This window comes from Carassius gibelio, chromosome B11, assembly GCF_023724105.1.
Source record: "Carassius gibelio isolate Cgi1373 ecotype wild population from Czech Republic chromosome B11, carGib1.2-hapl.c, whole genome shotgun sequence".
Lineage (NCBI taxonomy): Eukaryota > Metazoa > Chordata > Actinopteri > Cypriniformes > Cyprinidae > Carassius > Carassius gibelio.
Window position 1 is genome coordinate 773,924 of NC_068406.1, and position 24,897 is coordinate 798,820.

Genomic DNA, 24,897 nt, shown 5'->3' on the forward strand with positions numbered 1-24,897 from the left:
GACCTCGCACCCCACCACACTCCTGCTAGCTGTCAACATTAACTGCCGCTGGTGCCAAATAAAAATTATTATGTATTCCTTGTGCATTGTTCAAATTCACTACCCTTTCGTTATGTTCGGGATGAAAACATCCACTCAATTAAACTGCTATAAAAATGTATCAGATAAATATATTTTTTTTCAATATTTTCTTTTTTTGCATAAATCTATTAATCAACCTCAGTCCTGATCAAAACTACCAAATGTTTTTTTTAAAAAATCCAATATTTTAACTCTTTAATTGCCAAGTTCATAAATGATGTCACTGATTTAGGGGGAAAAAACTAACAAAATGACTTATTTTCTATATAAAAGTAATTGTGGCTGGATTTTCTTTTTATCACTGTCTTGGGCATGTCAAAGATTAGTAACAAGATTGGCTTTGATGCATTTTTAGTTTTTGTGCAGCATTAGATTTATTTATTTTTTTCCCTAATTTATTGTTGGTGGCTGTTTTTTGCTCCATTGACTTCCATTATAATGACACTTTTGACTGCAAAGCCGAGACACATAATCATGCATTCTTGATTGTTTGTGGTTTTCCCTTTTGGGAAAAGGTAAAATTTGTTATTTTTACAGTTGATCACTAGGTGGGACCATCAACCCTTTAGATAGGCCTGTGCAAAAAAAAAGCTTAGTTTCTGACTTGTATATGAAGCCTCATCCCGAACATAACAAAAGGGTAGTGAATTTGCCCACAGTGTACTGTTGATTTTTGAAACTTTTCAAGCATTTTCCCAAAATATATGTCAAAATAAGATTTGTCACCAAAAACCATTCCATTAGCTGAAACACAGAGAAAGTAGTGGCCAAAATAAGGCTCAACTTCTAGTGGACGAAAACGTCCCCAACAACGCATAAGGGGTATTATATAACAGCAAGTCATTTGTGCAAGTACATTTGACTTGCAGTTTTCCAAAACATAATCATTTTTATTTGGCACCAGCTGCAGTAGTTAATGTTGTTTTCTATTATACAGTTATCATTTGGCTAAGGTATACCCCCCTACCACACCATATATCACTGAAGAACCTGTGTTACACAGATATGGCATATTCATGGTAATGTTTTTATTTGTCATTTAAACTTACGTAAATAGAATTCCTGTCTCCCCCTCTAGTTGACATTAAGTGTAAGACCTTCATTGCTCAGATAATGAAAGTCACTTTGATTTTTTTAGAAGGGAAAAGTCTGACCAGTTACAGCAACTAGTCAGGTGAGTCTGAAGATCTGAGCTGAATTTGGTGAAACATTAAAATTTTAGTCGATTTCAATTACTCTCATAATAGATAATAATAATTATGTTCAAATATATGTTGGCTTTCTCAAGGCCAACAAAGAAGACTAAAAGAGAAACATCATTCAATTTAGTTTGTAATAAAATTAAAAATTCTAATTTATTTAATAAATTTAACTATATTAATTTCCATAATTAATTATTAATGTCTAGTGCCTTTTGACTTAAAAGACGAGAGAGGTAAATGTTACAGACATATTATCATGGAACTGTTCAGTCTATTATTGATTTTTATTTCCACTTCACTTTTATCCATGGAGACAGAACTAATTGCACTGTATTTACAGTGGGACAATATTCATACAATACTATAACCTAGAAATAATTTAAAGGGGTGACTTGCAAGCCACAGCAGCACGAATTATGTGCGCAGCAACATCTGACTCAAATATTATGTTAATTAACAGTGAGCGGTGGTTTCAGACACTACTCTTATAAGACTCTTATTCTGAAAGAATGTAAGATCGAGTTGAAGGCGGAGCGATTCGACCAATCAGAGGAAAGGAGCGTTTCAGCTCCGCCCACAAGTGCGAATGAAATATTGAAGCCATAAGCCGTTTTTTAAACCCCAAACGACAAAATGAGAAATCAAATCAAAAACTCATTTTCCGTTTGTTAACCTAGATGGAATAACGAATAAACAAGCCATTTTTCCATTTCTCGTTATTGAATTAATGTTCTCTCACTTGAAAATCAGGGTATCTTCCGTAATCAGGGTATCTTCCGTCCATTCCAAATCCGTTTCAAATTAAAAAACAGAAAACGAAAAACTCAAGAGGATTCAAGTGAGATAACATGAATTAAATAACGAGAAATGGAAAAATGGCTCGTTTATTCGTTATTCCATCTAGGTTAACAAACGGAAAATGAGTTTTTGACTTGATTTCTCATTTTGTCGTTTTGGGTTTAAAAAACGGCTTATGGCTTCAATATTTCATTCGCACTTGTGGGCGGAGCTGAAACGCTTCTTTCATCTGATTGGTCGGATCGATCCGCCTTCTACTCGGGCTCCTCAGTCTTTCAGAATAAGTGTCTTACAAGAGCAATATCTGAAACCAGATGTAGACACATAATTCGCGTTGTTGCGACTTGCAAGTCACCCCTTTAAATTATTTCTAGGTTATAGTATTGTATGAATATTGTCCCACTGTAAATACAGTGCAAATAGTTCTGTCTCCTGGGATAAAAGTGAAGTGGAAATAAAAATCAATAATAGACTGAACATTTCCATGATAATATGTCTGTAACATTTACCACTCTCATCTTTTAAGTCTAATGGCACTAGGTAGGTGTGTGTGACATTAATAATTAATTGTGGAAATTAATAGTTAAATTTATTAAATAAATTAGAATTATTAGTTTTATTACAGACAAAATTGAATGATGTTTCTCTTTTAGTCTTCTTTGTTGGCCTTGACAACGACTAAAATTTTATTGTTTCACCAAATTCAGCTCAGATCTTCAGACTCGTTTGACTCGTTGCTGTAACTGGTCAGACTTTTTCCTTCTCAAAAAATCCTAGTGACTTTCATTATCTGAGCGATGAAGGTCTTACACTTAAGGTCCACTAGAGGGGGAGACAGGATTTCTGTTTATGTAAGTTTAAATGACAGATAAATACATTAATTTCATGTGTACTACCATGAATATGCCATATCTGTGTAACACAGGTTCTTCAATGATAGATGGGGTGGTAGGGGGGTATACCTTAGCTCAATGATAGCTGTATAATATAAAACAACATTAACTACTGCAGCTGGTACCAAATAAAAATGATCAAGTTTTGGAAAAAAAAGTCAAATGTACTTGCACAAATGACTTGCTGTTACATAATACCCCATATGCGTTGTTGGGGACGTTTTCGTCCACTAGGGGGTAAAGTTGAGTCTTATTTTGGCCACAACTTTCTCTGTGTTGCAGCTAATGGAATGATTGGTGACAAATCTTATTTTGACACTTATTTTGGGAAAATGCTTGAAATATTTCAAAAACTCAACAGTATACTGTGGGTAAATTCACTACCCTTTTGTTATGTTTGGGATGAAAACACCCACTAAATTAAAATGCTGTAAAAATGTCTCAGATAAAGATTTTTTTTTTTTTTTTTGCATAAATCTATTAATCACCCTCAGTCCTGATCAAACTACCAAATGTTTAAAAAAAAATCAAAGATTTTAACTCTTTAATTACCAAGTTCATAAATTATGTCACTGATTTGGGAAGAAAACACACACACAAAATGACATATTTTCAATATAAAAAGTAATTGTGGACTGGATTTTTTTTTTTACCTTTTATGACAGTCTTGGGCATGTCAAAGATTAATAACTGTAGATTAGCTTTGATGTATTGTTAGTATTGTGCAGCATTAAATTTTAATTTTTTCTCCCTCATTTATTGTTGGTGGCTGCTTTTGTCCCATTGACTTCCATTATAATGACATTTTTTGATTGCAAAGCCATGACACCATATAATCATGCACTCTTGATTGTTGGTGGTTTTCCCTGTTGGGAAGAGGTAACATTTGTTATTTTTACAGTTGATCACTAGGTGGGACCATTAACCCTTTAGGCCTGTACAAAAAAAGGCTTAGTTTCTGGCCTGTATATAGAGTTATATGGAGTTTAACAGCAAATTATAGTGTGTGTGTGTGTGTGTGTGTGTGTGTGTTTGAGAGAGAGAGAGAGAGAGTGTGTGTGTGGGAGAGACCTTTGTTTACTTACCTGGATGTATCTGAAAAAATCCAAATATGCACCTCATGCTCTCAGAACTACATGGACTAAACAATAAAAAAAAAGAAGTGTGTTTATGCACCTGCTGACTTTTGATGGTGAAAAGAACGGAGGGCCTATGTGTGAAATACTTGTCTTTTCTTGATGGTGAAGCCAGTTTAAAACCTTTAAATCTTATAAAAAAAACTACTTTGAACATAATTGATTATGGACCAAAATGCAATACCAACTTCAAATAAGCAGCAACTCGCTGGAGGGGTCAAGCTGCATAATCATTTCTAAAACTCTGGTTCAAGTCAAGCCCTTTCTCGTATTGCTTGCTGCTCTTCTCACCATCAAATGACCAGAAGGATGACATGCAAGTGTTTAAATCCATGTACTGTTTTTGTTTAGTCTATACTTATCACCACCATTAAAAGGCAGCAGGTGCATAAATACACTTTTGTTTACCCCATGTAGTTCTGAGAGCTGAGGTGTACATTTAGATTTTCTCAAATACATCAAGATAAGTGCGCAAAAGTCTCTCTCTCTCTCTCTCTCTCTCTCTCTCTCTCTCTCTCCTACACACATACACACAATATAATTTGCTGTTATACTCCACATAACTCTATATACAAGTCAGAAACTAAGCTTTTTTTTGCACAGGCCTATCTAAAGGGATGATGGTCCCACCTAGTGATCAACTGTAAAAAAAAAATAACAAATTTTACCTCTTCCCAACAGGGAAAACCACAAACAATCAAGAATGCATGATTATGTTTCATGGCTTTGCAATCAAAAATGTAATTATAATGGAAGTCAGTGAAAAAAAAACATCCACCAACAATAAATTAGGGGAAAAAATGTTTATCTAATGCTTATAGCAGTTTAATTGAGTGAATGTTTTCATCCCGAACATAACGAAAGGGTAGTGAATTTGAACAATGCACAAGGGATACATAATAATTTTTATTTGGCACCAGCCGCAATTAATGTTGACAGCTAGCAGGAGTGTGGTGGGGTGCGAGGTCTGTTTTGACCAATGGATGGAGACCTCAAGGCAGTGGCCTTAATGCTTATCTGAAGATTTGTCTTTATAGATTACAGTTTACATTGTACTTGCTGAACCTCTGCATGCAGACACCCAACTGTACAAATTCATTTATAGATTTAAAACCCAGTCCTGAACCGGGAGAACCATGTTCTGCAGAGTTCAGTTCCAACACACTTGCTTGGACATTGCTACTGATCCTGAAGACCTTGCTTAGCTTAGGTGTGTTTATTTGGGGTAGCTAAACTTTGCAGGACACTGGACAAGTTTAGCTAAGTTTAGCCATCCATTTACATTCAGTGCATGTGATTTATCAACACTGAGTACATCTTAAAATGTACAGCTCATGAAAAATAAAAGTTCTAGATGGACAAACATTAAATGCATAAACCAGTGTGAATAAAAAATATATTAAAATACATTTGGAGGTAGGTTGAAAAAGCCAGAATGGGAAGTTTTAAAGTACAGCTTGAAGTGTGAAGTTTATTCTTGTACACAGATATGGCATATTCATGGTAGTACACATGAAATTAATGTATTTATTTGCCATTTTACGTAAATAGGAATCCTGTCTCCCCCTCTAGTGGACATTAAGTGTAAGACCTTCATTGCTCAGATAATGAAAGTCACTAGGATTTTTTGAGAAGAAAATTTGGTGAAACATTAAAATTTTAGTCCTTGTCAATTACTCTCATAATAAATGATAATAATGTTCAAATATATGTTGGCTTTCTCAAGGTCAACAAAGAAGACTAAAAGAAAAACCATTCAATTTAGTATGTAATAAAACGGATATTACTAATTTATTTCATAAATTTAACTATATTAATTTCCACAATTAATTATTAATGTCACACACACCTACCTAGTGCCTTTTGACTTAAAAGATGAGAGTGGTAAATGTTACATACATATTATCATGGAAATGTTCAGTCTTTTATTTCCTCTTCACTTTTATCCAAGGAGACAAAACTATTTGCACTGTATTTACAGTGGGACAATATTCATACAATACTATAACCTAGAAACAATTTAAAGGCGTGACTTGCAAGTCACAGCAGCACGAATTATGTGCACAGCAACATCTGACTCAAATATTATGTTAATTAACAGTGAGCGGTGGTTTCAGACACTACTCTTATAAGACTCTTATTCTGAAAGAATGTAAGATCGAGTTGAAGGCGGAGCGATCCGACCAATCAGATGAAAGGAGCGTTTCAGCTCCGCCCACAAGTTCGAATGAAATATTGAAGCCATAAGCCGTTTTTTAAACCCAAAACGACAAAATGAGAAATCAAGTCAAAAACTCATTTTCCGTTTGTTAACCTAGATGGAATAACGAATAAACGAGCCATTTTTCAATTTCTGGTTATTTAATTCATGTTCTCTCACTTGAATCCTCTTGAGTTTTTCGTTTTCTGTTTTTTAATTTGAAACGGATTTGGAATGGACGGAAGATACCCTGATTTTCCGTCCATTCCAAATCCGTTTCAAATTAAAAAACAGAAAACGAAAAACTCAAGAGGATTCAAATGAGAGAACATGAATTAAATAACGAGAAATGGAAAGATGGCTCGTTTATTCGTTATTCCATCTAGGTTAACAAACGGAAAATGAGTTTTTGACTTGATTTCTCATTTTGTCGTTTGGGGATTAAAAAACGGTTTATGGCTTCAATATTTCATTCGCACTTGTGGGCGGAGCTGAAACGCTCCTTTCATCTGATTGGTCGGATCGCTCCGCCTTCAACTCGGGCTCCTCAGTCTTTCAGAATAAGAGTCATACAAGAGCAATATCTGAAACCAGATGTAGACACATAATTCGCGTTGTTGCGACTTGCAAGTCACCCCTTTAAATTATTTCTAGGTTATACTATTGTATGAATATTGTCCCACTGTAAATACAGTGCAAATAGTTCTGTCTCCTTGGATAAAAGTGAAGTGGAAATAAAAATCAATAATAGACTGAACATTTCCATGATAATATGTCTGTAACATTTACCACTCTCATCTTTTAAGTCTAATGGCACTAGGTAGGTGTGTGTGACATTAATAATTAATTGTGGAAATTAATATAGTTAAATTTATTAAAAAATTTGAATTATTAGTTTTATTACAGACAAAATTGAATGATGTTTCTCTTTTAGTCGTCTTTGTTGGCCTTGAGAAAGCCAACATATATTTGAACATTATTATCATTTATTATGAGAGTAATTGACAACGACTAAAATTTTATTGTTTCACCAAATTCAGCTCAGATCTTCAGACTCGTTTGACTCGTTGCTGTAACTGGTCAGACTTTTTTCTTCTCAAAAAATCCTAGTGACTTTTATTATCTGAGCGATGAAGGTCTTACACTTAAGGTCCACTAGAGGGGGAGACAGGATTTCTGTTTATGTAAGTTTAAATGATAGATAAATACATGAATTTCATGTGTACTACCATGAATATGCCATATCTGTGTAACACAGGTTCTTCAATGATAGATGGTGTGGTAGGGGGATATACCTTAGCTCAATGATAGCTGTATAATATAAAACAACATTAACTACTGCAGCTGGTACCAAATAAAAATCATTAAGTTTTGGAAAAACTGCAAGTCAAATGTACTTGCACAAATGACTTGCTGTTACATAATACCCCATATGCGTTGTTAGGGACGTTTTCGTCCACTAGGGGGTAAAGTTGAGTCTTATTTTGGCCACAACTTTCTCTGTGTTGCAGCTAATGGAATGATTGGTGACAAATCTTATTTTGACACTTATTTTGGGAAAATGCTTGAAATTTTTCAAAAACTCAACAGTATACTGTGGGTAAATTCACTAACCTTTTGTTATGTTTGGGATAAAACACCCACTAAATTAAAATGCTGTAAAAATGTCCTCAGATAAAGATTTTTTTTTTTTTTTGCATAAATCTATTAATCACCCTCAGTCCTGATCAAACCACCAAATGTTTAAAAAAAAAATCCAAGATTTTAACTCTTTAATTACCAAGTTCATAAATTATGTCACTGATTTGGGAAGAAAAAACACACACAAAATGACATATTTTCAATATAAAAAGTAATTTTGGACTGGATATTTTTTTTTACCTTTTATGACAGTCTTGGGCATGTCAAAGATTAGTAACTGTAGATTAGCTTTGATGTATTGTTAGTTTTGTGCAGCATTAGATTTTAATTTTTTCTCCCTCATTTATTGTTGGTGGCTGTTTTTGTCCCATTGACTTCCATTATACCAACATTTTTTGATTGCAAAGCCATGACACCATATAATCATGCACTCTTGATTGTTGGTGGTTTTCCCTGTTGGGAAGAGGTAACATTTGTTATTTTTACAGTTGATCACTAGGTGGGACCATTAACCCTTTAGGCCTGTACAAAAAAAGGCTTAGTTTCTGGCCTGTATATAGAGTTATATGGAGTTTAACAGCAAATTATAGTGTGTGTGTGTGTGTGTGTGTGTGTGTTTGAGAGAGAGAGAGAGAGAGAGTGTGTGTGTGGGAGAGACCTTTGTTTACTTACCTGGATGTATCTGAAAAAATCCAAATATGCACCTCATGCTCTCAGAACTACATGGACTAAACAATAAAAAAAAAGAAGTGTGTTTATGCACCTGCTGACTTTTGATGGTGAAAAGAACGGAGGGCCTATGTGTGAAATACTTGTCTTTTCTTGATGGTGAAGCCAGTTTAAAACCTTTAAATCTTATAAAAAAAACTACTTTGAACATAATTGATTATGGACCAAAATGCAATACCAACTTCAAATAAGCAGCAACTCGCTGGAGGGGTCAAGCTGCATAATCATTTCTAAAACTCTGGTTCAAGTCAAGCCCTTTCTCGTATTGCTTGCTGCTCTTCTCACCATCAAATGACCAGAAGGATGACATGCAAGTGTTTAAATCCATGTACTGTTTTTGTTTAGTCTATACTTATCACCACCATTAAAAGGCAGCAGGTGCATAAATACACTTTTGTTTACCCCATGTAGTTCTGAGAGCTGAGGTGTACATTTAGATTTTCTCAAATACATCAAGATAAGTGCGCAAAAGTCTCTCTCTCTCTCTCTCTCTCTCTCTCTCTCCTACACACATACACACAATATAATTTGCTGTTATACTCCACATAACTCTATATACAAGTCAGAAACTAAGCTTTTTTTTGCACAGGCCTATCTAAAGGGATGATGGTCCCACCTAGTGATCAACTGTAAAAAAAAAATAACAAATTTTACCTCTTCCCAACAGGGAAAACCACAAACAATCAAGAATGCATGATTATGTTTCATGGCTTTGCAATCAAAAATGTAATTATAATGGAAGTCAGTGAAAAAAAAACATCCACCAACAATAAATTAGGGGAAAAAATGTTTATCTAATGCTTATAGCAGTTTAATTGAGTGAATGTTTTCATCCCGAACATAACGAAAGGGTAGTGAATTTGAACAATGCACAAGGGATACATAATAATTTTTATTTGGCACCAGCCGCAATTAATGTTGACAGCTAGCAGGAGTGTGGTGGGGTGCGAGGTCTGTTTTGACCAATGGATGGAGACCTCAAGGCAGTGGCCTTAATGCTTATCTGAAGATTTGTCTTTATAGATTACAGTTTACATTGTACTTGCTGAACCTCTGCATGCAGACACCCAACTGTACAAATTCATTTATAGATTTAAAACCCAGTCCTGAACCGGGAGAACCATGTTCTGCAGAGTTCAGTTCCAACACACTTGCTTGGACATTGCTACTGATCCTGAAGACCTTGCTTAGCTTAGGTGTGTTTATTTGGGGTAGCTAAACTTTGCAGGACACTGGACAAGTTTAGCTAAGTTTAGCCATCCATTTACATTCAGTGCATGTGATTTATCAACACTGAGTACATCTTAAAATGTACAGCTCATGAAAAATAAAAGTTCTAGATGGACAAACATTAAATGCATAAACCAGTGTGAATAAAAAATATATTAAAATACATTTGGAGGTAGGTTGAAAAAGCCAGAATGGGAAGTTTTAAAGTACAGCTTGAAGTGTGAAGTTTATTCTTGTACACAGATATGGCATATTCATGGTAGTACACATGAAATTAATGTATTTATTTGCCATTTTACGTAAATAGGAATCCTGTCTCCCCCTCTAGTGGACATTAAGTGTAAGACCTTCATTGCTCAGATAATGAAAGTCACTAGGATTTTTTGAGAAGGAAATTTGGTGAAACATTAAAATTTTAGTCCTTGTCAATTACTCTCATAATAAATGATAATAATGTTCAAATATATGTTGGCTTTCTCAAGGTCAACAAAGAAGACTAAAAGAAAAACCATTCAATTTAGTATGTAATAAAACGGATATTACTAATTTATTTCATAAATTTAACTATATTAATTTCCACAATTAATTATTAATGTCACACACACCTACCTAGTGCCTTTTGACTTAAAAGATGAGAGTGGTAAATGTTACATACATATTATCATGGAAATGTTCAGTCTTTTATTTCCTCTTCACTTTTATCCAAGGAGACAAAACTATTTGCACTGTATTTACAGTGGGACAATATTCATACAATACTATAACCTAGAAACAATTTAAAAGCGTGACTTGCAAGTCACAGCAGCACGAATTATGTGCACAGCAACATCTGACTCAAATATTATGTTAATTAACAGTGAGCGGTGGTTTCAGACACTACTCTTATAAGACTCTTATTCTGAAAGAATGTAAGATCGAGTTGAAGGCGGAGCGATCCGACCAATCAGATGAAAGGAGCGTTTCAGCTCCGCCCACAAGTTCGAATGAAATATTGAAGCCATAAGCCGTTTTTTAAACCCAAAACGACAAAATGAGAAATCAAGTCAAAAACTCATTTTCCGTTTGTTAACCTAGATGGAATAACGAATAAACGAGCCATTTTTCCATTTCTGGTTATTTAATTCATGTTCTCTCACTTGAATCCTCTTGAGTTTTTCGTTTTCTGTTTTTTAATTTGAAACGGATTTGGAATGGACGGAAGATACCCTGATTTTCCGTCCATTCCAAATCCGTTTCAAATTAAAAAACAGAAAACGAAAAACTCAAGAGGATTCAAATGAGAGAACATGAATTAAATAACGAGAAATGGAAAGATGGCTCGTTTATTCGTTATTCCATCTAGGTTAACAAACGGAAAATGAGTTTTTGACTTGATTTCTCATTTTGTCGTTTGGGGATTAAAAAACGGTTTATGGCTTCAATATTTCATTCGCACTTGTGGGCGGAGCTGAAACGCTCCTTTCATCTGATTGGTCGGATCGCTCCGCCTTCAACTCGGGCTCCTCAGTCTTTCAGAATAAGAGTCATACAAGAGCAATATCTGAAACCAGATGTAGACACATAATTCGCGTTGTTGCGACTTGCAAGTCACCCCTTTAAATTATTTCTAGGTTATACTATTGTATGAATATTGTCCCACTGTAAATACAGTGCAAATAGTTCTGTCTCCTTGGATAAAAGTGAAGTGGAAATAAAAATCAATAATAGACTGAACATTTCCATGATAATATGTCTGTAACATTTACCACTCTCATCTTTTAAGTCTAATGGCACTAGGTAGGTGTGTGTGACATTAATAATTAATTGTGGAAATTAATATAGTTAAATTTATTAAAAAATTTGAATTATTAGTTTTATTACAGACAAAATTGAATGATGTTTCTCTTTTAGTCGTCTTTGTTGGCCTTGAGAAAGCCAACATATATTTGAACATTATTATCATTTATTATGAGAGTAATTGACAACGACTAAAATTTTATTGTTTCACCAAATTCAGCTCAGATCTTCAGACTCGTTTGACTCGTTGCTGTAACTGGTCAGACTTTTTTCTTCTCAAAAAATCCTAGTGACTTTTATTATCTGAGCGATGAAGGTCTTACACTTAAGGTCCACTAGAGGGGGAGACAGGATTTCTGTTTATGTAAGTTTAAATGATAGATAAATACATGAATTTCATGTGTACTACCATGAATATGCCATATCTGTGTAACACAGGTTCTTCAATGATAGATGGTGTGGTAGGGGGATATACCTTAGCTCAATGATAGCTGTATAATATAAAACAACATTAACTACTGCAGCTGGTACCAAATAAAAATGATTAAGTTTTGGAAAAACTGCAAGTCAAATGTACTTGCACAAATGACTTGCTGTTACATAATACCCCATATGCGTTGTTAGGGACGTTTTCGTCCACTAGGGGGTAAAGTTGAGTCTTATTTTGGCCACAACTTTCTCTGTGTTGCAGCTAATGGAATGATTGGTGACAAATCTTATTTTGACACTTATTTTGGGAAAATGCTTGAAATTTTTCAAAAACTCAACAGTATACTGTGGGTAAATTCACTAACCTTTTGTTATGTTTGGGATAAAACACCCACTAAATTAAAATGCTGTAAAAATGTCCTCAGATAAAGATTTTTTTTTTTGCATAAATCTATTAATCACCCTCAGTCCTGATCAAACCACCAAATGTTTAAAAAAAAAAATCCAAGATTTTAACTCTTTAATTACCAAGTTCATAAATTATGTCACTGATTTGGGAAGAAAAAACACACACAAAATGACATATTTTCAATATAAAAAGTAATTTTGGACTGGATATTTTTTTTTACCTTTTATGACAGTCTTGGGCATGTCAAAGATTAGTAACTGTAGATTAGCTTTGATGTATTGTTAGTTTTGTGCAGCATTAGATTTTAATTTTTTCTCCCTCATTTATTGTTGGTGGCTGTTTTTGTCCCATTGACTTCCATTATACCAACATTTTTTGATTGCAAAGCCATGACACCATATAATCATGCACTCTTGATTGTTGGTGGTTTTCCCTGTTGGGAAGAGGTAACATTTGTTATTTTTACAGTTGATCACTAGGTGGGACCATTAACCCTTTCGAGTCGATTAACGCATATATGCGTTTTGAGTCGTTTTCACCTGATAACCCTGAAAAGAACTTAAATTACACTCTCAGTTTTAATCGTACAGATAAGAGCAATACATCTATCGAATCTGTAAAGGGTCTAGTTTTTTTTGGATACAGACATAATAACAAAAAACCTTTGTGCACTTATAAAATAAAGATAACAAACAAGGTGCGCTGTCTACAGTCTTTATCTCCGCTGATCGTCATGTACAAACATTTCATTAAAATTAACTGTAACTCCGTGAATACTCAACGAAGAGACATGAGAGAGATATCTATAGAAAGCCTGGAATGTCTACTTTTAAACTAAACAAGTGCTGCCGAAAACAAATATTCTGAGATAAAGTAATCCATATGAAAACAACGCAATATCTGTTTTTCATATCTCCGCTCATTATATCTAATGTGACCACGCCCCCGCGCTGAACGCGCTATTCAGATTCAAACTGAAGCGCGCGGCTTGAATACGCCCACACAGAAGAAAAAGCAGCGAGACTATTCTTCAAGTTTTTATTTTATTTTACTGTTTGCTTCGCGATGAGAGGAATAAGACATAATTCACCCCAAAAAGATGTGATGTGGTTGAGGATTTGAGAAATGGATTTCCTCAGAAAAAAGAACGAAGCGCTTTATTCAGCAGAGATCATAAACATGAGTAAGTCTCTTTTTATTTATTTGTACTAGTTTTCACATAACGTGTAAACATTTTACTAGTTAGACTTTTTCCAAATACTTTTTCCAAACTATAATTCCTGACTAAATGTATAATCAAGTGAAACATTATGAAGTTTCAATAACAATATACAATACTATACCATTCAAAAGTTTGATGTAAATAATATAAATGTGACAAATAGAGATAACTCTAACAAATGTAAAAACAATGCAGTTCTTTCGATTAAAAAAAACCCTGAAAAATATTATCAGCTCTTTTCAACATTAATAATAATAATAATAATGATAATAAATGGGGTTTATTTGGTAGAAAATAAGATTGTTAAAAGGATTTCTGAAGGATTGTGTGACTAGAGAAAGGATGCCAAAAAATTTGCCCTCAGAGTGGCACAGTTGAATGAGAGGCTCATTATGCAGCTCATTATGCAGGCCTTTGTCTTCTCAGGTGTAAATCACAATGATATTCATGATAGTTGACGCCTACTCGCATATGACTTTTACCAACAAAAAGTGTTTTAGAAAATTTAAATCAATATATTGTTTTCTGTGAGTGAGTAAACAAGATGATTTTCACATCATTCAGAAAGAAAAATTCTAGGCTACAAGCTCCAGTTCTCAACTTTTCCGGCAACCAATTTTATGTATGTGTTTTATTGCCTTATTCAAGTGATTTAACATTTTTAGTTTTTCACTAACCATGCATAACATTTTTTTTCTCAAAAATACAATCATGTACATGCATGCATTTAACATATTATTATAGCCCAGTTTGTGCTGATTACAGTGATATTAGACTTTACCCATTTAGATATTTATAAGAAACTGAAAAAAGCACAAATGTCAGGGCATGACAAAACTTCTCAAGGCCCCAAAAATACCCTTAGACTCCAGAGGGTTAACCCTTTAGGCCTGTGCAAAAAAAAAGGCTTAGTTTCTGGCCTGTATATAGAGTTATATGGAGTTTAACAGCAAATTATAGTGTGTGTGTGTGTGTGTGTGTTTGAGAGAGAGAGAGAGAGAGAGAGAGAGAGTGTGGGAGAGACCTTTGTTTACTTAGCTTGATGTATCTGAAAAAATCCAAATATGCACCTCATGCTCTCAGAACTACATGGACTAAACAATAAAAAAAAGAAGTGTGTTTATGCACCTGCTGACTTTTGATGGTGAAAAGAACGGAGGGCCTATGTGTGAAATACTTGTCTTTTCTTGATGGTGAAGCCAGTTTAAAACCTTTAAATCTTATAAAAAAAACTACTTTGAACATAATTGATTATGGACCAAAATGCAATACCAACTTCAAATAAGCAGCAACTCGCTGGAGGGGTCAAGCTGCATAATCATTTCTAAAACTCTGGTTCAAGTCAAGCCCTTTCTCGTATTGCTTGCTGCTCTTCTCACCATCAAATGACCAGAAGGATGGCATGCAAGTGTTTAAATCCATGTACTGTTTTGGTTTAGTCTATACTTATCACCACCATTAAAAGGCAGCAGGTGCATAAATACACTTTTGTTTACTCCATGTAGTTCTGAGAGCTGAGGTGTACATTTAGATTTTCTCAAATACATCAAGGTAAGTGCGCAAAAGTCTCTCTCTCTCTCTCTCTCTCTCTCTCTCTCTCCTACACACATACACACAATATAATTTGCTGTTATACTCCACATAACTCTATATACAAGTCAGAAACTAAGCTTTTTTTTTGCACAGGCCTATCTAAAGGGTTGATGGTCCCACCTAGTGATCAACTGTAAAAAATAACAAATTTTACCTCTTCCAAACAGGGAAAACCACAAACAATCAAGAATGCATGATTATGTTTCATGGCTTTGCAATCAAAAATGTAATTATAATGGAAGTCAGTGAAAAAAAAAACATCCACCAACAATAAATTAGGGGAAATTTTTTTTTATCTAATGCTTATAGCAGTTTAATTGAGTGAATGTTTTCATCCCGAACATAACGAAAGGGTAGTGAATTTGAACAATGCACAAGGTATACATAATAATTTTTATTTGGCACCAGCCGCAATTAATGTTGACAGCTAGCAGGAGTGTGGTGGGGTGCGAGGTCTGTTTTGACCAATGTATGGAGACCTCAAGGCAGTGGCCTTAATGCTTATCTGAAGATTTGTCTTTATAGATTACAGTTTACATTGTACTTACTGAAGTACACCTCTGCATGCAGACACCCAACTGTACAAATTCATTTATAGATTTAAAACCCAGTCCTGAACCGGGAGAACCATGTTCTGCAGAGTTCAGTTCCAACACACTTGCTTGGACATTGCTACTGATCCTGAAGACCTTGCTTAGCTCAGGTGTGTTTATTTGGGGTAGCTAAACTTTGCAGGACACTGGCCATCCAAGAGGAGGACTGAGAGTCCTGACATTAGCATTTACATTCAGTGCATGTGATTTATCAACACTGAGTACATCTTAAAATGTACAGCTCATGAAAAATAAAAGTTCTAGATGGACAAACATTAAATGCATAAACCAGTGTGAATAAAAAATATATTAAAATACATTTGGAGGTAGGTTGAAAAAGCCAGAATGGGAAGTTTTAAGTACAGCTTGAAGTGTGAAGTTTATTCGTGTACACAGATATGGCATATTCATGGTAGTACACATGAAATTAATGTATTTATTTGCCATTTTACGTAAATAGAAATCCTGTCTCCCCCTCTAGTGGACATTAAGTGTAAGACCTTCATTGCTCAGATAATGAAAGTCACTAGGATTTTTTGAGAAGGAAATTTGGTGAAACATTAAAATTTTAGTCGTTGTCAATTACTCTCATAATAAATGATAATAATGTTCAAATATATGTTGGCTTTCTCAAGGCCAACAAAGAAGACTAAAAGAAAAACCATTCAATTTAGTATGTAATAAAACGAATATTACTAATTTATTTCATAAATTTAACTATAGTAATTTTCCCAATTAATTATTAATGTCACACACACACCTACCTAGTGCCTTTTGACTTAAAAGATGAGAGTGGTAAATGTTACAGACATATTATCATGGAACTGTTCAGTCTATTATTGATTTTTATTTCCTCTTCACTTTTATCCAAGGAGACAAAACTATTTGCACTGTATTTACAGTGGGACAATATTCATACAATACTATAACCTAGAAATAATTTAAAGGCGTGACTTGCAAGTCACAGCAGCACGAATTATGTGCGCAGCAACATCTGACTCAAATATTATGTTAATTAACAGTGAGCGGTGGTTTCAGACACTACTCATATAAGACTCTTATTCTGAAAGAATGTAAGCTCGAGTTGAAGGCGGAGCGATCCGACCAATCAGATGAAAGGAGCGTTTCAGCTCCGCCCACAAGTGCGAATGAAATATTGAAGCCATAAGCCGTTTTTTAAACCCAAAACGACAAAATGAGAAATCAAGTCAAAAACTCATTTTCCGTTTGTTAACCTAGATGGAATAACGAATAAACGAGCCATCTTTCCATTTCTCATTATTTAATTCATGTTCTCTCACTTGAATCCTCTTGAGTTTTTCGTTTTCTGTTTTTTAATTTGAAACGGATTTGGAATGGACGGAAGATACCCTGATTCATGAAGTATTGTGAAATACTATATATTAAGACTTTATATATAGGCTTTATGAACAGATTAGAGTGACTCGTGAAGGACCAGCACCACCTCCTCTTGTCCGATGGTTTGAGGAATATATCTTCCAGAATCTGGGATTGAGATTTAGGAGCTCATTTTTATTCCACCTCCTTTCCTGAAAGTCTGTCTTGCAGAATTGACAAAAAATTAATCTTCACATTAATTCCTAATTATTTTGCAATTCTTTTTGTCAGTTCTTCTTGACCTGTTTTTTTCTTCTTCTTTTCTGACCTCATGACCCAGTCAGCATTTTTTGTACAATGGTCAAGTAATATAATTGTACATAATGGCTCGACAGCGCCACCTATAGACGTTCAACGGTGTGCGCCTTGAGCTATGTTTCACGTACATTCATGAAAATTGGCACACACATGTAACACACCAATACCTACAAAAAAGACTCTTGGACCAAAATTCTAAACCCAACAGGAAGTCGGTTATTTTTAATTTTATGAGCAAATTTTGTGTCATTTTTGTCATTTCCATGCGTTGTATTTTAACAAACTCCTCCTAGAGATTTATTCAGATCAACACAAAATTTGGTATGCCTAATCTAAAGGCCTTTGCGATGTTAAATTGCAAAGATCTTGAGTTTTTGTTAAAAGGCGTGTCCATGGCGCCATGACGAAGTTCGATGTCTCGCCATGGGAATAAAAGATGTTATAACTCAGGCATAAAATGTCCGATCTTGCCCAAACTTCACATGTGTGATAAGAGTCCTGGCTTGAACAGATCTGAAGGCCAATATTCCATCGGGTGTGGCAAAAAAGCTCGATTTCAAAAAAGCTTGAGGTTTCGTTGAAGGGAGTGTCCATGGCGGCCTGACAAATTTCGATGTTTCGCCATGAAAAAGGAAGTTGCTGTAACTCAGACATACAATGTCCAATCTGCCCCAAACTTCACATGTTAGATAAGTGTTATGCCCTTAATAATCTACATGCCCATATTCAGTTATAGCCATTGCGCCACCTGCTGGCAACAGGAAGTGACATATTTTACGCTGAGACAAACTACTCCTAGAGATTTTTTGACATTAATGTATTTTTTTTTTTTGTGGTCAGTCTAATCTAAAGGCCTGTCCAATGTTTAATTGTGGTAATCTTGAGTTTTTGTTAAAGAGCGTGTCCATGGCGCCATGACAAAATCTGATGTCTCGCCATAGCAAGAGAAGTTGTTGTAACTCACATGTTCGATAAGAGTCCTGGCCTGAACACATCTGAAGGCCAATATTCCATAATAATGAGAGTGCCACCTGCTGGCAACAGGAAGATTGGAGCAGTGTATATGGAATATACTTTGATATATTCCATTTATATTTATGACTTCAAATGCATATTTCTCACCGTTCACCTTTTGACTAATGCCACTCGTTGCCGGTGAGCCCGGGTGCGAGGGCCCGTTCATCGCTGCTTGCAGCTTTAATTAGGGCCCGAGCACCGAGGTGCGAGGAACCTCTTGTATCTGCTTTGTTTTTTTATTAGGGCTCAAGCCTGGAGGGCGAGAGCCCTATTGTTTTCCTTAGGATTATTTTTTATTATTATTATTATTTTTTTTTTTATTTATTTATTTTTTTTTTTTAACGTTACGGGGGCTTTTGGGGCCCTTAACATGCTTAAAAAGTCTTGAAAATTGGCACACACATTGGAACCTGCGGCCATTAGGGCCGGGCAGAGACTGATACACGGGCGTGGCACAGGGGCTCTACAGCGCCCCCTGGAATATGGAGGGCCATATATCATACATACTTGTACGTAGACGTACGAAACTCGGTACACGTATAGAACTCATCAATACAAACAACTTTCGTATTGCATATCATAGGCTCCGCCCAACAGGAAGTTGGCTATTTAGGGTTTATTATTCATATTTGTTATCAAAGTTGTGGGGGCTTTTGGAGTCCTTAACATACTCAAAAACTCTTGAAAATTTGCACACACTTTGGAATCTGTGGCCTTTAGGAGCCTGCAGAGGCTGGGAGCCGGGCGTGGCACAGGGGCTCTACGGCGCCCCCTGGAACACAGTCAGAAATTTTGTTGTATAGCTCACACATACTTGCACGTATTAATAGGAAACTCAGTACACATATAGATCTCATCGTGCCGAACAACTTGCGTATTGCATGTCATAGGCTCCGCCCAACAGGAAGTCAGCTATTTAGAGTTATGTAAAAAGCGCATGCTCTGGAATTTGATATACTTGTCATAGGTTTTTTACTCGATTGCCACCAAACTCAGTCAACATGATCTCAAGACATTGGGGATGAAAAATTGACAGGGGATTTTTGATATCTCGAACGGTTTGCTTGTAGCGAGGCGTTGAATTTATGGCGAGAATTGAGAAACAGGAAGTGTCTAATACCATCCACATACATTTCCTAATTTTAATCAAACTTCATCAGATTATTCATTGTATGATGTCGATCGCATATATGTGACTATTAGGAGTCAAAGTTATAGCGCCACCAACTGGCAGCAGGAAGTGTGTCATTTTCAAAATGCTTTGAATTCAGCATCTTATTTTTATTGATTTGCTTCAAACTTCATCAGAATAATGTTAAAACACAGCCGATATAAATCTGCTGGGAGGATATTGATATCTAAAAATATTGTTGCCATGGCAACATGTCAAACTGGAATACTTCTCAGGTGATTTTGAGGCATATAACATGCTTAGAATTTCATCAAACTCAGAACACATATCAGTATTAGTGACAGCTAGACACTGGCAAAAGTTCATAAGAGGGCGTGGAAGAGGCACTCTATAGCGCCACCTTTTGTCAAAAGTGGGGGGGTTAGTTTTAGCTACAGACACCAAACTCAGTACAAAAATTGTTCTTATCAAGACGGACAACTTTCTCATTCACAGTCATCATCTACGACCAACAGGAAGTCGGCTATTTTGATTTGAATGTGGATTGTTTTTTACATTTAGCTGTGAATTAATGCATACTGCTCAGAGGAGAGTAACACTATACACACCAAACTTGGTCTACATGTTGAAAAAACATTGAGGAACTTAAATTGTGAATGGGTTTTGGATAGCTTGGATGGTTTTGTCGTGGTGATTTTTTTAAATGACAGTAAAAATGGAATTATTAATTTTTCTGCATTTTTAAATTCCAAACACTTCAAAACCTTTTTTCATACAGAAAAAAAAATTATTCTGAGTAAATATGCATAGTTTCATGACTTTACAACACTGTATGGATAACATAAAATTAAAAAAACTGTCAGACATCTCATCTCACTCCATCTGTTTGAGTGTGTGTGCTTAGACTTCCATTGTCTGAGAGAAATAGCGCCCCTACAGGTGCAGTTACCAGACTAAAAAAGGCATCTGAAAAAGGGAGGAGACTCTCTTTTGGTTTCACTTTTAAATCGGTTAACATACAAATAAATACTTGGATTTAATTCACACTGACAAGCTAAACCAACATATATGATTATTATCAGGTCAGGGTTCATTAATAATCGATGTGTGGTCAGTGATACGTGAGAAACACGAGAGATGAATCACCGCTCTGAGCAGGAGCGTGTGGAATGATGAGCTCAGAAAAAACGAGTTTATTCTTGTTTTATAGCTATTAAAAATAAAGTATTGCAGCGATATCACACAATTCACCAATCAGAACACACCAAGAGCTAAATTAAGATGTTTTTGAACTGTTTGTGTGAAAATGAAATATTCGCGGCTGCCTATCTGAAATCACTGCCTCCGATCAGCGCGCACAGTGTCACAAGTTCAAAACTAACGAATTTATTCTTGTTTAAGAGCTTTTTAAAATAAATTATTGGCATAAATGCACACAATACACCCATTATAACACAACACGAGCTAAATACAGGTGTTTGTGACCCGTTTATGTGCGCAAGACTTTCGTCGTAAGAACGAACACATCACGGACAAGATTATTTCAAAATACATAATAGCTTGGCTAATATAAACGAAAACAGCCACGTGAACATAAACTGTTGAGAAATAAATCTGAAGTGGATCTACTGGATTTTAATATTAAGTGACCGCATATACCTGCTTCTGTCTTCAATTTTAATCTATATAAAAAATTAAACTCATTCATCTTGGCTGCTTTTTTAATGTGTGTACGTATTTATTTATTATTTTTCTCTAACAAGACTTAATCTATATTTCATTAGATCAATTACATTATATTTTACATTTGATTTGTCCATTTCTGCATCTAAACGCCTAAAAACCTAAAACATGCTCTATTATACTATTGTTAGCAATTTCTTTATCGTCCAATTTATCTGGTGTACACACTTTTATTTTCATAATAAACTTGTTTGTTAGATTATACACAGTTACAGTGGTCTATAATAAATATTAACAGGTTTTATTCAAGCTGTTTAGAATGAATGTAGTAGGCTAATTTTTTGAAATGTCAATCCAAAAAAATAAAAAATAAAAAATAAATAAAAAACATTGGAAAACAATAACTGTTGTACTTTTTTATACATTTTGTATAATTTCATAGTTTATGCATTATAATTATAAAAACAAATAAATTTAGCCACTCACATAGAAATCTTAGGCCTTATCCTTTTCTGACAGTTTTCTGACCTTATTTTTGCTGCAAATAATAATTTCAAACTAATTTGATACTGACCTCTGACATCCTGTGACATGATATTTATTTGAATTTACATAATCTCATGGATGTAACAGTAAATCTGTTCAGCTCACAGATCAAGACTAAGCTGTAATGCAAGCAGAACTTTCACAAATGCTTGTAGGTCAATAAAATCATTACAAAACACTTACAAATCATTTAAGGGATTTGATAACATTGTAAAATAATGTTTAATTTGTTAACATTAGCAAATGCATTGATAACACTTTATAATAACTGCACTCATTAGTAAATAGTCAGTTCATGCTTTATAAAGCTTTGTCCCAATAGTAATAGTCAGTAGTAAGCAGTTTATAAATACAGCTATAAATAGCTTGTTCTTGGTTTATAAGCACATTTATTAAAAAGGAGAGTAAAGGGTCAGTTTTCTTCCTATGAAAAATAAAAAAAAATAAAAATAAACAAACAACAACACAGATTGATACAGAACTCAGAAATTTTATTGTGGATTTATGATAAAATCAACCTGTAAATGAATTCATTCTCTTCCAAGAAGACACAAGTAGTTCACACAAAACTTTTTTAACATGAAGCCAATATACTGAAGATGTTAAATTGCGAATGGGTTTAGGATACCTTAAATGGTGTGGCCATAGCGATTTATTAAAGTAACATAAAAAAATACAATAGTTATTTTACTATATCTTTAACATTTTTCATTCCAACTCTTCATAATTTTTTTATATACGTAGAAGTCATCATTTGAAGGAAGCACAGTAAGTTTCATAGCTTTATCATTTTCAGCGCATTTCATCTGTAAAATAAAACATGCCTAATAATTCTGCACACATGAATATAAGGAGTTTTTCTCTTCCAGCTTTCCTGGACTATTGTATAGCACTCATAAATGATTAAATAAAAAATAATGGTAGTTATTAAGATTGATATGGTTTGGAATTGGTAAAATGTGCTTGGAAAAAAATCACAATAAAACAATGTTTTAATGTTTAAGTTTGGAATATTAACTGACATGAATGAATGCTATATAAATATTGTTCATGTTAACATGTTTATAAATGAAATCTTATTGTAAAGTGTTACTAAAGTTATATATATATATTGTTCTGTGAATGTGATTTTAAAGTCTAGATGATTCGGATTAACCCTTTAACTGCCATATCCTTTAAAACCTCACTGCCAGAGGGCTATTGTGAATGCATGTGCCCGCTGGGCACAGTTTACCTGATGCCACCGGGGTGGCGATGGCATTGGTGGCTTGAGCCCGCCATCGCTGCTTGCAGCTATATTTAGGGCCCGAGCACCGATGGTGTGAGGACCCTCTTGGAATTGCTCCGTTTATTATTATTATTATTATTATTATTATTCTTCTCTAAGATGAATCGCATTTTTGAGGGCCTAAACATGCTCGAAAAGTCATGAAACTTTGCACACACCTCAGAACTGGCGAAAATTTACGTCTGATATGGGATTCAGAAGTGGGTGTGGCAAAATGGCTCAACAGCGCCACCTATACACGTTCAACGGTGTGCGTCTCGAGCTAAGTTTCATGTACATGTATGAAAATTGGTATACACATGTAACTCTCCAATACCTACAAAAAAGTCTCTTGGAGCAAAATCCGAAACCCAACAGGAAGTCGGTTATTTCTAATATTATGAGCAAATTTTGTGTCATTTTTGTCATTTCCATGCGTTGTATTTTAACGAACTCCTCCTAGAGATTAATTCAGATCAACACCAAATTTGGTATGCCTAATCTAAAGGCCTTTGCGATCTTAAATTGCGAAGCTTTTGAGTTTTCGTTGAAGGGCCTGTGTGTGGCGGTCTGGCGAATTTCGATGATTCGCCATGAAACAGGAAGTTGCTATAACTCAGACATACAATGTCCAATCTGCCCCAAACTTCACATGTTTGATGAGACTCCTGTCCTGAACAGTTTGACACGACCATATTCAGTTATAGTCATAGCGCCACCTATTGGCAACAGGAAGTGACATATTTTACGCTGCGACAAACTACTCCTAGAAATTTTTGACATCAATGTCTTTTTTGTCGTCAGTCTAATCTAAAGGCCTGTACGATGTTAAATTGAGAAGATCTTGAGTTTTCGTTAAAGGGCGTGTCCATGGCGCCATGTCAAAGTTCGATGTCTCGCCATGGGAGTAGAAGTTGTTGTAACTCAGTCATAAAATATCAGATCTTGCCCAAACTTCAAATGTTTGATAAGAGTCCTGACCTGAACACATCTGGAGGCTAATATTCCATTGGGTGTGGCAAAATGGCTCGATAGCGCCACCTATACATTTTCAATGGAGTGCGCCTCGAGCTACATGTCATGTACATGTACGAAAATCGGTAAACATATGTAACACACCAATAGCTACAAAAAAAGTCTCTTGGTACGAAATCCGAATCCAACAGGAAGTCGGTTATTTTTAATTTTCCCTGCAAAATTGGTGTTGTTTTTGTCATTTTCAGGGGTTTTATTTTAACGAACTCCTCCTAGAGATTTATTCAGATCAACACCAAACTTGGTCAGTGTAATCTAAAGCCCTTTGCGATGTTAAATTGCGAAGGAATTGAGGTTTCGTTAAAGGGCGTGTCCATGGCGGCCTGACAAATTTCGATGATTCGCCATGAAAAATGATGGTGCTATAACTCACACATACAATGTCCAATCTGCCCCAAACTTCACATTTTTGATAAGACTCTTCACCTGAACAGATCAACATGCCAATATTCAGTTATAGTCATAGCGCCACCTATTGGCAACTGGAAGTGACATATTTTACACTGTGACAAACTACTCCTAGAAATTTTATGACATCAATGTCTTTTTTGTGGTCAGTCTAATCTAAAGACCTGTGTGATGTTTAGTTGTGAAGATCTTGAGTTTTTGTTAAAAGGCATGTCCATGTC

At 35.1% G+C, this 24,897-nt stretch overlaps 1 protein-coding gene and 1 long non-coding RNA gene across 7 annotated transcripts in view; both read right to left on the reverse strand.

Annotated features, from left to right (window-relative positions):
* LOC127967982 (band 4.1-like protein 1) overlaps nt 1–24,897 on the reverse strand; it is a 363,306-nt gene that overhangs the window by 160,045 nt on the left and 178,364 nt on the right. The window lies entirely within an intron of this gene.
* LOC127967992 (uncharacterized) overlaps nt 5,936–24,897 on the reverse strand; it is a 28,894-nt gene continuing 9,932 nt past the window's right edge. Inside the window, exons 2-3 of the long non-coding RNA XR_008155867.1 lie at nt 16,693–24,274; nt 5,936–5,959 (exon numbers count right to left, since the gene is read on the reverse strand). This is a non-coding gene — a long non-coding RNA (uncharacterized LOC127967992). The remainder of the gene's footprint in view (nt 5,960–16,692; nt 24,275–24,897) is intronic.